This window comes from Myodes glareolus, chromosome 18, assembly GCF_982192425.1.
Source record: "Myodes glareolus chromosome 18, mMyoGla1.1, whole genome shotgun sequence".
In the NCBI taxonomy this organism is placed as follows: domain Eukaryota; kingdom Metazoa; phylum Chordata; class Mammalia; order Rodentia; family Cricetidae; genus Myodes; species Myodes glareolus.
In genome coordinates, this window is record NC_142043.1 from 70,047,221 (window position 1) to 70,062,821 (window position 15,601).

Genomic DNA, 15,601 nt, shown 5'->3' on the forward strand with positions numbered 1-15,601 from the left:
TGGATGGCTGAGTCCTACACTGGCGGTGATAATGGTTGGAAGTGAAGAACTTCCTTTGGGTGGTCTGTTTCCATTTAGCATATCATGAATCAGCATGTCCTTCTGCCCAGACACTGTTGACAACTGAGCTGTTCTCATCTCCACTGGGTGGCGAGATCCCTGAGAACCAACCACCGTCCTTAAGGTCACCTGTTATAAAAGTCCACGCAGACCGCAGAACTCAGGAGACGCCCCAGATCTGAGGTGGGGGCGATGGCGCCGCGCACGCTGCTCCTGCTGCTGGCCCTTGCCCTGGCCTCCACCCAGACCCGCGGGGGTGAGTGCGGGGACGGGAGGGAAACGGGCTCTGCGGGGAGGGTGGGGGCGGCACCGGGGAAGCCGCGTCCCCGCGTGGCCCAGCCGGACCCTCCCGCCCCTTCCCCACCCGCGTCCCTAGCCCCGTGCCCTGCTCCCCTCCGGTCTGCGCTCCTGCCCGGGGTCCTGGGAGGAAGGTCGGGGTCTCATCGCGCGCCGCCCCCAGGCTCGCACTCCATGCGGTATTTCTACACCATCGTGTCCCGGCCCGGCGTCGGGGAGCCCAGATATGTGGAAGTCGGCTACGTGGACGACACGCAGTTCGTGCGCTTCGACAGCGACGCGGAAACTCCAAGGAAGGAGCCCCGGGCGCCATGGATGGAGCAGAAGGAGCCGGAGTACTGGGAGAGGAGCACACAAAGAACCAAGAACCGCGAGCAGGCTTTCCGAGGGAACCTGAGGACCCTGCTGGGCTACTACAACCAGAGCGAGGTTGGTGAGTGACCGCGGCTCGAATGTTATGATCCCTTCACGTCCCTACGCTTGGGCCGGGGTAGCCAGGGTACCAGGATTGAGTTAGGGTGGAGACCCGACCTTGTTTCACTTTCAGTTTAGAGTCCTCGGGTGGGCGGGGCCGCGGAACAGGTGAGCTGGGCTGACCACTGGGTCCTCGCATGTTCTCATACCATCCAGGAGATGTATGGCTGTGACGTGGGGGCGGACAGGCGCCTCCTCCGCGGGTATAAACAGTTCGCCTACGATGGCCACGATTACATCGCCCTGAACGACGACCTGATGACTTGGACGGCTGCAGACACAGCAGCTCAGATCACTCTGAGCAAGTGGGAGCAGGCTGGTGCTGGGGAGGTCAGCAGGGCCTGACTGGAGGGCGAGTGCGTGGAGTCTCTGCACAGATACCTGGAAAACGGGAAGGACACCCTGCTGCGAACAGGTGCTGGGGCCTCTGGCAACTCCTCCCTCTGCCCTCCACTTCCAGGGATCCTGAGTGACAATACCTGATATCTTTGTCTCCCAGAGGTAGAGACTGTGGAGGCATTTTCTCTGGCTGAGTGTCAGAGATTCACCACGTTTCTGTGGCTCACTTTGGTGATGGCTGTTCACTCGACTGAACAGTTAATGCTGGACAGCAAGACGGCCACAGTGGCTGTGCCTCAATGATGGCACCGTCATGTAGTGCATGCCCCTAATTTCTTATTTTGATATGAATTTAATCACATACATAAATTAATTATTTTCCATTCCTTCATCCTTTTCCTGCATGACTTATGCATAAGGAAGACCATGGTAACCTGCTGGCTCATGTGGATTCCCTCTTAGCTTCTGGGTCTCCCAGGAAATTGTGCAGTTCTGTGATGAGGGGACCAGCTCTACCTGCAGGTCACTAGTGTGATGACAGAAGTGTTCAAACAGAAACATAGTTTAGTGTGACCATTGATTTATTTTGCCTTTACAGGTTTCAGTTTACCTTGTTAATTGTGAGATTTCTTTTTTAAAAAATATTTATTTATTTATTATGTGTACAATATTCTGTCTGTGTGTCTGCCTGCAGGCCAGACGAGGGCATCAGATCTCATTTCAGATGCCACCATGTGGTTGCTGGGAATTGAACTCAGGACCTTTGGAAGAGCAGGCAATGCTCTTAACTGCTAAGCCATTTCTCCAGCCCAATTGTGAGATTTCTTAAACCTTCCACACAGATCCCCCAAAGGCACATGTGACCCATCATCCTGGACCTAAAGGTGATGTCACCCTGAGGTGCTGGGCCATGGGCTTCTACCCTGCCTTCATCACCCTGACCTGGCAGAGGGAGGAGGAGGAACAGACTCAGGACATGGAGCTGGTGGAGACCAGACCTTCTGGCGATGGAACCTTCCAGAAGTGGGCATCTCTGGTGGTGCCTCCTGGGGAGGAGCACAAATACACATGCCATGTGGACCATGAGGGGCTGGCTGAGCCCCTCACCCTGAGATGGGGTAAGGAGGGAGAGGGTGCAGAGTTGGGGTCAGGGAAAGCTGGAGCCTTCTGCAGACCCTGAGCAGGGTCAGAGCTGAGAGCTGGGGTCATGACCCTCACCTCCCTTCCTTTCCATCCTTTCCCAGAGCCTCCTCAGTCCATGGTCCCCATCATGGCAGTCATTGCTGTTCTGGTTCTCCTTGGAGCTGTGACCATCACTGTAGCTGTGGTGACTGTTGTGAGGAAGAGGAGGAGAAACACAGGTAGGAAAGGGCAGGGTCTGAGTTCTGTCTCAGCCCCTTTTAGAAGTGTGCTCTGCCTCATTAATGGGAAACACATCCACAACCTCATTGCTGCTGTCTCTACCCTGGGTCTGCTGTCAGTTCTGGAAACTTCCTAGGGTTGGGGACTTCCCTGGTCTCTCACAGCTTCTCTTCTCACAGGTGGAAAAGGAGGGAACTATGCTCCAGCTCCAGGTAAGAGTGGGGGGCAGGGTTGGCCCTGAGGCCCTTGGGCTCAAGCTATAGTTAGGGAGATCTCTGGTGATCTGGTGACCACAATAGCCCTTCCTGCAAAATTTTCTGTGGTTCCTATTTTTGCTTTCCTATGAAAGCAAATGTATATAAAGCATATGTATATATATGTGTGTGTATGTATGTATATATATATATGTGTGTATATATGTGTATATATATGTGTGTGTATATATATGTGTGTGTATATATGTGTGTATATGTGTGTGTATGTGTATGTATATATATGTGTGTATATATATGTATGTATATATGTATATTTATTTATCCTAGACAGGGACAGTGCCCAGAGCGCTGATGTGTCCCTCCAAGACTGTAAAGGTGACCCTCTGAGAGCTGATATGGGGAGGGGCAAACTAGACATGATTGGGTTTTAGGGCCTCCCAGAATCACTTTTTAGTGAGTGGCAGGTTGTTGGGATGTTGTCTTCACAATAACTGTTCATGCCTCTTGTTCTGTAGCGTGAAGACAGCTGCCTGGCCTGACAGAGTGACAGATGTGTTCAGGTCTCTCCTGTGGTGTTCCGTTCTCATTCAGCAACATTGTCTGAATTTCCATGGGATCCAATAGAATCATTGTGAAAAAAGGTGGAACCCAGCCCACATCTGCACACCAGGAGATTGTCTCTGTCCTGTCTGGGTTACCTTCAACCTCCCTGGTCCAGCGCAGGCAAAAGGGACATCTCCATCCTGCCACCTGCCTGCTGCCCTGAGCTGGAGGCCCTGACTTCCCCTTACTGGAATAGGATCTGAATGTGAACTTGGTTATTCTCATCTTTAATCTGACAGGTGGACTGGTGGATAAATTGAGGGATTGTGATACTTCAGTTTATGGAGGAAATAAATGGCAGCATGGAGACCTCCCAGACTCTGTGTTCGTTATACTGTGGGTATCTAATGAGACAGGGTGAGGCTATGGGAGCTGGGTGAGAACAGGACAGTGCCCAGGTGGAGCTCAGTCCCAGTTGACTGTGATGTGGTCACTCCTCAGCTCTGTCCCTTCCTGGCTTTGTTCTCTTGGTTTCTTACAACCACATGCTGAGGTCTGTGATCACAGGTGATAGGGGAAGCTCTGCTAACCAATCACCTTTAGAAGTGGAGCCTAGTTAAGGCGTGGCTACTTGGAGCCCAGAAGAAAACTGGGATGGATCAGGTACACGCTCTCTGGGTGATTCCCACCCAACACAGCAGAACTCAGACTTCCCATTCTTGTGGTGTGAGTTTCCCCTTTTAACAATTAAAAATATCATTGTTTATCTTTAAGCTGGCCTGGTTATTTCCCAAATTGAGCAAACAGCTTCAAGCAATTCTGTGCTGGAAATTTGTCCAGGAGCATAAGTATTTCCAGAGTCTTCTACACAGCTGTCCCCGTGCACAGGTCCGGGGGGGGGTTTCTTCCAATGACATCTCCACCCCAGTCATTTTAGAGTCTCACGGTCATGGTCTGAGGTGAGGACAAGAGCACCATCCAGCTGTGGATCCCAGGGTCACAACAGAGGAAGGGCTTTCAGTCATACAGAAATCCCAGAAGCCTCTGGTGTAGCTGTCCTCTGTGACCTCATAGTCCCAAGTCTCCTAAGGGGAATGAGAGACTGCCCTCAGACAGCACTGACCTCTCCATCCCATGGCATCCTTTCTCCCATGGTTCTTTCTAAGCATGGGAAATACCACAGTCCAGAGCTTCCCTCTGTGTCTCTCCTCCTGTGCACTGTGTCTGCTGAGGTCCCACGGACCCCCTTCCTCCTGCAACCCCAGCCAGATGCAATGAGAAGACACAGGTCCCGGATACACACCCCTCCTAGAAGAAACTGGACTCTCGTTCTCTCCTGCACACACCTCCTCTGTGCTCCTGATGATGCGGCCACTGGACATGGTCACTCTCAGTTCTTCCTCACCCTCTGCCAGCACCCAAGGCTTTGTTCCCAAGGTGTGAGCTGCCAGCTTAGTTTCTGAGACACTGCTGAACTCTGCCCTGCTTTCTCGGTGTCACGGGCAGGAAGGCTTGCCCAGCCTGAAGAGCCTCGGTGAAAAGCTGCACAGCTGCATCCTGGGTCTTCACTGTGAGCTGGTAACAAAGATGGTGGAATCCTGGGAGAGAAGAAAGCATGGGGGCTCTTCCTGGCTCAGTTATCGTTTCTATTGTTGTGAAGAGACCCCATGGCCACGGGAACTATTAAAAAGGAAAATGATTAATCGAAGCTGGCTTATAGTTTAGAGGTTTAGTCCACTATCATTGGGGAGGGAGGCAGGCAGACACGGTGTTGAAGAAGGAGCTGAGAGTCCTACGTTGCTATCCTCAGGCAGCAGGAAAAGAAGGCCACACTGGACGTGTCTTGAATGTCTGAGACATCAAGCCCACCCCTACGCCATCCTCCCACCCCTTGTGACACACCTCCTCCAATAAGGTCATACCTACCCCAACAAGGACACTCCTGGTAACACTGCCACTCCTAAAGAGCCTTTGGGGGCCATTTTTATTCAAACCACCACACTTCCCCCAGCAAACAGCCACACATGAGCTCTTCATAGAGTCCTGTTAGTCTCCATTTCCTGGGGTTGCAGGATACAGGTGGAGATGAAGGACATGAGCTTCTCGGGGAACCCTCCCCTGCTGTAGCAGAGTTGTTACACTTGCACTGGGGAAACCTTTCCTTGGAGCAGGGTTGTAAGCTCCTAACTTAGAATGACTTTGTGATATTCCTGACTCCAGATGGCCAGGACACCTCTCCATCTGAGCTGCAAAGGTTACAGTCCCAGTGGGGAAGTTGTGTCTGGCTTTATTCTTGGCATGGAGAGGATCTAGAAAGAAGAGTCTCAGTGGTGATCCACAAGTTTTAGGGTACAGCTGGGGCTCCCAGGATCTAGTCGCCACTCAGCTGTCCCCACTCTAGGCTTTCAGAGATGGGAGAAAGGAACTGATAAACGAGGCAGACTAAAGTTGCCTGCAGTAGCCAGCTTTATTCAGAGCACCAGACAATGTGTATCTGAGGGTTAGGAAAGATCACAGGAGCAGTGTTCTCATGGGTTCAAGCTGTGTACAGTCACAAGGAAAAGCTGTGCATGGGAAAAGCACGGTTTCCATAGAAACTTATAAAGGATAGTTTAAACATTTGAAACAACAGAAAGTAATCGTGGGTAATCAGAAATAGACTCACTCCTATCTGCTACAGTTGGAAGGGGCACAAAAACACAGTCCAAGAATAAATCTCTGTTTTGAACAAACTTATCTCAGAAGACTCTTTTCTTGGAGTGTTCTCACGAGCATTGAGAATTCCCCTCACAGGATTCCATTCCTGGTCCGAGCTGAGATACCCAAACACCAGGCTTCCTAGGTGCCCTAGCTTTCCTGCTCTGACTGTAAATTCCCTTTCTTCCCTTCACTGTCTTTTCCAGGCTGACTGGCCCAGCTGAGGATGAAGAAAGGAAAGAGAAACTCTGAGCTCCTGCAGAGGTGATGAAACAGAGTGGGATGGGGGAAGCATTCAGAGTCTGCTCCATCTGAGGAGACTGCCCAGGTGAGGGTCACATGACTGTTGCAACTCAAACAAATCAAACTGAAAGTCCCAGGTTGCTCTTTGAGCTCGGTTCTTCCCTGTTGGGCAGTGCAGCTGCAGGCTTTGCACACAGAGAGTCTGCAGTTCCGCATCTGTGGGATCTGCACCCTCCACACTTCATTACCAACCCACAGCCCAGGAGAACCAACCGTGGTGGGGAAGAGACGCTTTCTCCAGCTTACCCAAGGCCTGCACTAAGTGGGAGAATGCTTATTTTATTCTTTTATAAATTCTCTCTCTCTCTCTCTCTCTCTCTCTCTCTCTCTCTCTCTCTCCAAAACCCTCCGTAATCAGTCCCTCCCATAATCAGATTTGGCTGTTCTGAGAGACTTTCCCTGACCTACACAGTTTGCTCCTATGACTGTATCAACAGAGCCCCACACCAGGCGAGGGGGTGAAAGGGCCACAGGACTGAGGGACAGAAATGGAGTTGGAACCCACTCTGTCCCCTCCTCCAAAGTCCAACTCTTCTAACAATGGGGCCACCCCCAAAGAGGATGGGTTCCTGGTGCTCCATACCAGGGAAGAGGCTCACACAATCCTCCTCCCTCAGGTCCTAGGCACAGCAACCCTGCACTGGGAGGCTGTGTTGTCTGCTTTTTCGTCAGTTGTCACAAACCTAGACGTGTTTGAGAAGTTCCCTCCATTTAGAACACATGTAGGCAATTCTGTAGGATTTTCTTGATTAACGATTGATGTTGGTGGCCCAGACCATTGTGAGAGGAGCCAGCACTTGCTAGGTAGACCCTGTGTGTAAGGAGTCAGGCTGAGGAGGCCATGAGGAACCCAACAACAGGATGTGTCCCTCCATGGTCTCTGCTTCAGTTCCCACCCCCAGGATCCTGTCTCAAGGTCCTGCCCTGAATCCCTTGTATGCTGGGCTGTGAGGTGGAAGTGTGAGCTGAAATAAACCCCGGCTCTACCAAATAGCTCTTGGTCATGGTGTTTGTGCAGCAGCAGATATAACTAAGACAGAGGTGCACACAGCCTCACTCTGCTCCCTGCAGGTACCGCCCCTCCTCAACCCATCCCTCCCTTGCCCTGGAGCAGCACCCACAAGGCAGCTCACAACCCCCTGTAACTCCCTTCCTGGGAACCTGATGCCTGATTCTGACCTCTTCAGGTTGTAGACCCCATGTGGTTCACATACCTACATGCAGGCAAAACACTCACCTGCATAAAATAAAACAAACATTTATAAAAGCTTTATAAAAGTGTTATTTTATTTATTTGTAATAAATTTAAAACGTTATTTATTTTATTGTCATATCAAAATTGAGTGTCCACGACTACTGAAGACATTAAGCATGACAGTGGGTGGTGTGGGCACGCCCTTTAATCCAGCGCTTGGGAGGCAGAGGTGTGGGAGACTTGCTGCTCCCTGGATCAGCTTCACCCACCCAGTTGCGCTTGGCTTCTCCTTCTGTTCTTATCTGTCAAACACTAACTCTGCAAGGTGTTACTGCTCCATTGTTTCTGTCTTCTGAACATTCTGGCTTTTCTGCATGCTGCGGTTAGGGACTTTCTGCCTGACCACTAGACCATGGTTAGGTGGCCTAGTAAGTTGTTTAGTTACCCACATACACAAGAAGAACGCCCGCCTTTCCCTTACCCTGTATTTACCTGGACAACAGTGGCATGTGTGTCAACCCTGCCACCACATTTCAGGACTCCAACAGACTGGAGCTCTGTGAGGTTTTCCAGTACAGCCAGAGCCTGCTGAGGTCTGTGTGAGGCACCTGCACTCTGTGTGCTGGTCATGAACATGGAGGAGAAAGAGCAGCCCGGGTGCAGAACACGGCAGGGACTCACTGTCATGGGAAAGACAGGGCACACGTTTGTCCTGGCCATGGCTTCCCAGGATCCTAGGACAGCATTACCGTGGGTGGGAGCAGAGGCTGAGGAAAGGAGGCCGTGGAGGCTCACTATTAGGTCCCCTTGAACATTGGAGTCAAGTGACAGAACCTGGCCATGATGACGAAACCTTTCATCTCAGCAGCACTGGGGAGGCAGAGGCAGGTGAATCTCTTTGACTTTGAGGCTAGCCTGATCTACAGAACGAGTTCCAGGACACCCAGGGCTACACAGAGAAAACCTGTCTTGGGAAACTAAATAAAATAAATAAAGAATAAAACAAAACCAAAAAGAAACAATGAATTACTGGGTGGATCATGGGAAATTCATGGGGTGATGCATTGGAGGTGGGGGAGAATTAGGACTCAGACATGGGTAGGGGTGCGTGGAAAGGGACAGAGGGAGAGAGAGGAAACATGACCCACTACATTACACACACATGTGACAAGGTCACAGTGACCCACTACATTACACGCACACGTGACAAGGTCCCAATGACACTCACTTTACACGCTATGGTCATGAGAGAAAATCTGAAGTGGAGTTTTTAGGCCCTGACGGTCATGAACTGCATTCTGAAGTCTTTGGTTGTCCTGAGTAGCACGGTTGTTTTTCTCTCAGCACCTGGCTCTCCCCAGGGTAATTTCCTATCTGGTGTGATCCTTCTCAAGTTCTCCTGTAACTTGATCCACACTGAAGTCAGCTCCCTGCCAACCTTTCCCATCTGCTGGGCCAGGCTTCCCTGTGCCCGGGTTTGAGGGAATCTCCTGTGCATGTGCTCACATCCAGACCGCACACTGGGCAGAAATGATCCTGTGGACAAACGACCAGAATGGTTGCACACTGGTCCTGCTATAGACTCAGCTGTTTTTCAACCAACATTAATTAACTTCACCAGTGTCTTCAGACAAGTGAAGTTTTAGTTCATTCGAGGTACTGGGATTTCATCAATTGGAAGACACGCCAGTGCAGAGGAAGATGTGTATTTGTAAGGTTTTCATTTATGAGGGTGTACCGCCACTGCCTGGCAACATAATCTTTCTCATCTACATTATGGAGAAGCAAACCAATTTCCCCTTGGTCATATGGATTGATCTCCTAATGCTACGTTTCCTTTCTTAGACTGTTCCCCAAAGGACATCAGAATCCCAAAGTGACCAGGGAGAAATCTGAGCTTCCAGTACAGTGGAATGTTTGCTGTGGATCCTGTCAGGAGCTCTCCTTACTCTGGAACCAAATGTTCCAGGCCAGCAGAACTTAAGGTACTGGAACAGGAAACAAAAATTCTCCTAGTGGGTCACTGGGGGTGACAGTGAGTAGAACTGTTCCCTTTTCCATCCCTTGATTCTTGGACTCACGGATCCTGGCTACTGGAGTAATTGTACCATATGTTGGATATTGATTCATAGAATATACCACCTTCTGGAGAACCCTGCCTCTGTGGTCCAGGCCGCTGTCAGCTAATTGACTCTGCAACTTTGTCTTCAAAAGGCCATTCCATCTTTCTATTAGTCCAGGTGCTTTAGGATGGTGAGGAACATGGTAAAACTGGTAGACTCCATGATCGTGGGCCAACTGTCCACTTCTCTGCAGTGAAGTGAGTTCCTTGGTCAGAAGCGATACTGTGTGGAATACCATGGCAGTAGATAAGGCATCCTGTAGTCCATGGATGGTGGTTTTGGTAGAAGCACTATGTGCAGGAAAGGCAAATCCATAACCAGAATAAGTATCTACTCCCGGAAGGACAAAGTGTTGTCGTTTCCATAGAGGAAGTGGCCCATGAAGTTGTGGCATCTCTGTCCCCATGCAGCAGCCAAGGAAAGTAGCTGAGGATGCTGTGTGTCAGGGCGTCCCTGCATGGCGGCCTGTGTGGTGATTGTATGAAGGGATGGCACAGTCATGGGACACCTCTCAAGGACAGGGGCTAAAACTCTGTGGAGCCAGTCCAAGAGAAAGAAGTGTGTCACAGTCAACAGAGCTGAAAGGAGTTGGAGATCTGAAGAGCGTTCTGACATCAGACATGGAGATGCAGAGTGTGGAGTTACCCAGCTGGATTCTGGTCTTGCTTTGGTCCCCTGTTTCCTCACTGTGCTTACTTTTCTCCTCCTGGAATGGTGATGTTTGTCCTGTGCCGCTGTGGGGTGGGAATGTGTGATCTGCTTTTTATTTTTATTTTACATGGGATTACAGTGAAGAGATTGCCATGAGTCACAGAAGAGACTCTGAACTTTGGACTTTAAGACAGTGTTGAGACTGTTATAGACTCTGGGGACTTTTGAAGTTGGATTGAATGCACTTTGCATCATGATATTGCTACAAGCCTATGGGGGTTAGGGAGTGGGACGTGATGGTTTGAATAAATACGACCCCTAGGCTCATATATTTGAATGATTGTCATCAGGGAGTGGCACTGCTTAAGAGAGATTAAGAGGGGGTCCTTGTTGGAGTGGGTGTGTCCTGGTTTGAGGACGTGTGTCACTGTGGTGGGCTTTGGTTTTCAAAAGTCCAACCCAGGCTTAGTAGCTCCCACTCTTCCTGCCGCTGAGGATCCAGATGAAGAACTCCCAGCATCTTCTCCAGCACCACATCTGCCTGCATGCTGTGACACTGTCCATCATGATGGACTAAACCTCAGAATCTGTGAGCAAACCCCAGTTAAATGCTCTCTTTTATAAGATTTGTCATGTTCATGCTGTCTCTTCACAGCAATAGAACACCGACTAATACAGCTTCTTATTTATTTCATGCCTGGAAATACCGTGATTAATCCAGTACCAAAGTCCATGTGACTCATGCAACCATAAAATTAACTTTACCTGTGCTGACCATTATATAACTATGATCACCTTGCCTTTAGCAATTCCATGCTGCCATTTGTCCCTCATATTGGGACCCAATGAACCCCATTGTCTTTAATTCGTCCAGCTGAGCTGAACTGAGCAGCAGCATCTCCAGCCCTAAGTTCTGGCTCAAGGGAAAGGTTGACAACAAAACTCTTGAACCTGCTGGTGCCCTCATCACTCTGTGCCTTACAGGATCCGTGAAGGGTGTGTCTTCTGGACTTCCCGTTGTGGAGGGTTAGGTTTACACAGCACACTCACTCCAGCACTGCAATTTCCCTGAGCCTTAAAATCCCTTCATCAACACTGGGCCAAGGGATGTCAGGCATCTCCAAGTCCTTATCAGGAAGCCATCGTTGAAAAATGTTTTAGTCAACGATTCAAACAAACTTTTGATCTTTTTAAACTGGGAAAGCTTCCATATTAAATCTAGAATCCAAGGAACCCCAGGGTGGATGAGAGACAGACAAGCCATGCAGACAGAACTATGTGACATTTTATTGGCGGGTGGGGGGAGCAAGGGGAGAGAGAAGGGGAGAACAGAGCCCTCTGGTGGGGGAGACGAGGTGCAGAGAGGCAGAGAGCTAGAGATCTCAAGAGAGAGAGAGAGAGAGAGAGAGAGAGAGAGAGAGAGAGAGAGAGAGAACTGTGGGAGAGAGGAAGAGGAAGAGAAAGAAGAGAAAGGAGTTGGTAGAGTTCTGCTCTTTAAAGGGATGGGGCACAGCGCATGTGCACAGAGACCACACAGCAGGTCAGGGTTCTGCCTGCTATGTATGTGCACAGGGTGACACACTCTGCCAGGTCCCCAAGGGACACGGTCAGGTATACCTGGATGCTAACAATAGTTCCAGAGGCAACTAATGTTAGGTTCTGAGAGACATCAGGAATGTCTTTGTCTTGCTTAACATTTCCAGAAACAGTCACTGCTGGTTAACAGGCAATGAAGGATTGATTTGCACAATCAAAGGTGAAAAAGCTGTTGTGTGCTGGTGGCTCACGACTTTAATCCCAACACTCAGGAGGCAGAGGCAGGTGGAGATCAGTGAGTTCGAGGTCAGCTTAGTCTACAAAGCAAGTTCCAGGACAGACAGGAATGTTACACAAAGAAACCGCCTTCAGGGGGCGTGGCTGAGGGTAGAGGGACTGCTTCCACAGGTGAGATAAACCCTGAGAATCTAAGGGTTCAAAGTTCTCAGCTTCAGTAGGGCCCTCCCTCACATCCTCATCCCAAATTACAGGATCCTGTTTTAACCAATTATTGCTCTTACCTTAACTGCTGCTTCAGAGTTGTAGAAAATTCCCTGGTTCCAGGATTTTCAGCCTCTTTTGGTTTCCATGGATCTGCTTCATCCCTGAAAGAAACAAGATGTCTTCTTCCCACTTGTGGAAAAGGATGGAATGTTCCACCTGGCTGTAAATTTGATGAGGGCAGGACAGCCTGAGACCTGAGACCCTGGAGTAGTGTGGACAGGAGCCGGTGGGGCAGCTCAGCTAGCCATGGGTCCCTTCAGCCTCACCCTCTGTGGGCTCAGACCCAGTCCTGTTGTTTTTCTTCAATGGGTTGAACTCTCAGCCTAGACTCTGATGCTTCTCCTTCATATTAACAAAGTGAGAGCCTGGAAGGCCTGAAGTCAGAATGAAGATGGGGACAGGGACATCACTAACTGCAGGAACTCTCTGGGTGTTGGGGATGTCATGGTCTGTCACAAGTGACTACTTAAGTGACTAAAATTTTTCTTCTTCAGCAGCAATTAAAAACTAACACATGGTTCACGTGCAAAGATGAGCACACACAGTGTCTTCTTTAATGAGGCTGTGATCCACTGTGCACAGTAGGTCTATAAACTGAAATAAATCTTTTTTATTTTTTATTTTATGCTGTTTGCAAATCACCATTTCAGGACAGTCTGTTTCAGTCATCAGTCCCTGTCCTGCTCCAGCTTTGGCTCCTTTGGCTGGAGGTTCAATGTTCACTAAACAGCCCTGTGCCCTCAGCCCCTGGGCCTCACACTCTAGATGTGTAGGAGAGGAAGAGGGACATGCTTGAGAATTTTGTTTAAATGTATTTTTTAATTTTGTTTTTATTAGATGTATAGTTTACGTTTATGAGTGTGCAGGTGCACCAGACACTGGATCCCCAGAATTGGAGTCACAGATGGTTGTGAAGCACCACGTGGGTGCTGGGAACTGAACCTGGATCCTCTGGGACAGCAACAGGTGCTCCTCACCTTGAGCCACCTCTCCAGCCCCTATTGTAGCTTTTACAGTAGGAAACCGCACAGTCTGGCTCACAGCAAGATGGCTGACAAGATGGCTGACCACAGAGAGAAACTAGATGCAAAGGAAGAGACAGTGTTAGTGCAGAGCTTTGGAGTGAGGGGTGCTGGGCCTGAGGGAGAAGGCAGCGGACTGAGCAGGAGGAGACAGAAGCAAAGGGGGAGATCCTAGTGCAGTGGGGTCCTCCTGTTTGAGGGTGTTTGTCTACAGATCACAGCATCTGCAGAACCCTGCAGGGCATCTGACATCCCACACTGAATACTGTGGGGGTTTGAATGAGAATGGCCACACAGGCTCAGAGGTTTGGATGCTTCAGCTCCAGCTGATGGAACTGTTTGGGAAGGAGCAGGTGTAGGCTCATATTTCTATATGGTGTGGCAGCCAGGCTCTGAAGCCAGAGGCCCCACCTGAGGGGGTCATGTAGCCCTGCAGACAGGCTGTCACTGCCCTAACAAAGGGTCAGGATGTTGTTGCTCCTTTCTTTGTAATTTGGAGGATGCCTGATAGAGATGCTGATTCAAGGCTACGTGACAGCTAGCATACACAGCAGACAGGTAGATGCGGGCATGACAAAATGCCATTCACCTGGTTACCTAGGAGACAGAATGCTGGTGTATTCCCGTTCAGTTAATGTGTTGGTATAAAAGCTGTCTGGAGAATAAGCGAGAAAGGTTCTTCAGGATGTGAACTCATGACTTCATGAGGGACCACTGAGAATCTCCCTCCCAATAAAGCCATGTGAGTTGTGTCTTTATTCCCATGCCTCCACGCCGGTCCAGAGAGAGTTTATGTTGGGGTCTGGTCAAGAGAAATAATTTATGGTCCGGGCTAGCACCAGACCCCGACAAGCAGGAGGGGTGTCCTTGTTGGAGCAGGTGTGTCACTGGGGCTGGGCATGGAGGTTTTAGAGACTCCTACTATTCCCAGTGTCTCCTACACTTTCCTGTGGATCACAATGTGAGCTCTCAGCTGTTCCTGCCACCACACCTTCCTCTGCCATCATGGACTCAAACCCTCTGAAAACTTAAACCCAAATGAAACAAGACCTTTTATAAGTTGCTGGGGTCACAGTGTCTTTTCACAGCCATAGAAAAGAAACTAAAGCCAGGTGTGGTGACACAGCCTTTACTCCCAGGACTAGGGATGCAAAGGCAGGGGGGTGTCTGTGAGATCAAGGACAGTCAGAGCTGTGGAGACAGACCTTGTCTCAAACAAACAAACAAACAAACAAAACACAAAACAAAACGAAAACAAAAACCAGAAGAGACCTGAAGGTCAAACTCACTTCATCCTCTCTTTACCCTTCCTGTTCCTTCTTCTCTTCAACAGTCAAACCCTTGATTTTCTTGAAGAAAAGTCGCTTCCAGGAACACAATAACATCAACAAGCAGGTTGGGATGCAGTGCAGAGATGGTTTCTCTTTAATGCAGAGGCGCTGGCCTGCAAGCACCACACAGACTCCCACAGAGACCAGGCTTGATCACTGCCAGGCTTGATGCTCAGGGATCTCACCTATAAATAGAGACTTTGCCTCTTCACTCAGGATCATGTCTTCACAGCCTGTGCTTACACTCAGACTCCTAGTGTTTCTTCCCAGATGATCATCTGTGGCTCCAGGTGCTTGTGTTTTACACGGATCTCCATTCCATAGTCCTGAGATTGTCTGTGTGGACCTGGGTCATTGTCTCAGCACAGTGGACCCCTTCTCCATGGGAAGAGACCCCTGTAGAGACCAAATACAACAGGACACTGACCCTGTCTACAGGCCACGTTTCCCTGTGTGCACACACTTCCATGGTGCAGCTGCTTTAGTGAATAAACCACAGTCAGAGAGGAACTGGAACTAAAAATAAAGAGAATAATGGTGACCATGTGGTGGAAGTTACATAACCTGTGACTGTGACACCCCCCCCCCCCCGGCTCATCCATGTTCAATAGTGTGGAGAAAAATTAGATTTATACAATTTTTGTTTCTTTGGGTTTTTATTTGATGTCTTTAAATCGCAGCCACACATAACTGAAGTAGAAAGTGAAAGCAGAGGTGAGCAGGGCCTCCTTCCTGCAGGGAGAGTCACATATGACACACTGTGTCAAAAGTGCTTAATCAGAGCTGTAAAATCTCCAGTCACCTCCCCATGCAGGTGTCCAGAGCAGCCCCGCACCCTCCAGGACTCCAACAGCACCTGTTTCCGTGAACATCCATTGTAAGCGCTGTGTGTATTTTACCTGGAATCTTCATGCTCTTAGGTTTCACCCTCATTAATCTGAGGAGCAGT

General features: G+C 49.6%; 1 pseudogene across 1 annotated transcript; it reads left to right on the top strand.

Annotated features, from left to right (window-relative positions):
- The first annotated feature begins 237 nt into the window (after positions 1 to 237).
- On the top strand, positions 238 to 3,661 carry LOC148119225 (H-2 class I histocompatibility antigen, L-D alpha chain-like; annotated as a pseudogene). Its single transcript, XR_015735521.1, has 8 exons — positions 238 to 316; positions 521 to 790; positions 971 to 1,246; positions 2,013 to 2,288; positions 2,415 to 2,531; positions 2,712 to 2,744; positions 3,075 to 3,122; positions 3,263 to 3,661. The product of XR_015735521.1 is annotated as an H-2 class I histocompatibility antigen, L-D alpha chain-like (transcript).
- The last annotated feature ends 11,940 nt before the right edge of the window (positions 3,662 to 15,601 follow it).